The 951-nt window shown below is 35.5% G+C and overlaps 1 non-coding gene across 1 annotated transcript; it reads right to left on the bottom strand.

Annotated features, from left to right (window-relative positions):
* Positions 1–641: 641 nt before the first annotated feature.
* On the bottom strand, positions 642–748 carry LOC111817454. Its single transcript, XR_002821652.1, has one exon. It is a non-coding gene; the product is annotated as a small nucleolar RNA U13 (small nucleolar RNA).
* Positions 749–951: the final 203 nt, after the last annotated feature.

Genomic DNA, 951 nt, shown 5'->3' with positions numbered 1-951 from the left:
CTTTCTTTCTTTCTTTCTTTCTTTCTTTCTTTCTTTCTTTCTTTCTTTCTTTCTTTCTTTCTTTCTTTGTCTCTTGTCTTTTTGAGACAGCGTTTCACTATGTAGCTCAAGCTGGCCTTGAACTCACATCAATCTTCCTGCCCGGCCTCCCAAGTGAGTGCTGGGATTACATGCTGAAATGAGTTTCATATATACCGCATACATATAGGCCATGTATTTCAATCTATTCTGTTGGGGCTGGGGAGGTGGTTCAGTAGAATAAGCACTTTCCTGGCAAGCGCAAGGACCTGAGTTCAGTCTCCGGTTCTGCAAAAACAAAAACAAAAAAAGGCTATTCTATCAAACTGTCGTTTAATTGATGTAGTTAGATCATTTACATTTAACTTAATTATTATTTGGGGGCATAAGTGTGGCAGTTTGTTATTTTTTCAGTTTAATATCTGTTCTTCATTTATCTGTTATTTCTTTTCCCACATATTACTTGAATTCTATTTTTATTTGTCTTCAATGCTCTTAATGTAGATGTTAATGTAGCTTTGATTAGTTGCTGTAGGTATTATACTGCATATATACAATTTATCAAAGTCTAGTGATGTCATTAAGAGTTTGAATGAAGTGTGGGAATTTCCTGTCTTCTTTTACGCCAGATGGGCGATATGCTGACACTGTAACAAAGCTTTTGAAGGAAGCCACATTTTACACAGCAGCATGAAAACACCATCTTCATGCTTATAAACTGCAAAAAGAGCTCCTTATTTTTATAATATCATCCTAATTATATGACCTATACTCATTTTCTTTTCCAGTACTAGAAATCAGATCCAGGGCCTTTTCCTTGAGCTGCATCCTCATCCCCTGATCGTTTTTCACTTGGAGACTTACATTGCTTCTTCTCTTCTGTTGTGTCCAAGCCATCTTCTTTTATCACATTATTTTTATTTAAAGATTTTC

Source organism: Octodon degus, unplaced genomic scaffold (genome assembly GCF_000260255.1).
Source record: "Octodon degus isolate 3935 unplaced genomic scaffold, OctDeg1.0 scaffold00004, whole genome shotgun sequence".
Lineage (NCBI taxonomy): Eukaryota > Metazoa > Chordata > Mammalia > Rodentia > Octodontidae > Octodon > Octodon degus.
The sequence above is the reverse complement of the archived record's forward strand: the minus strand, read 5'-3'. Positions and strand labels throughout refer to the sequence as shown.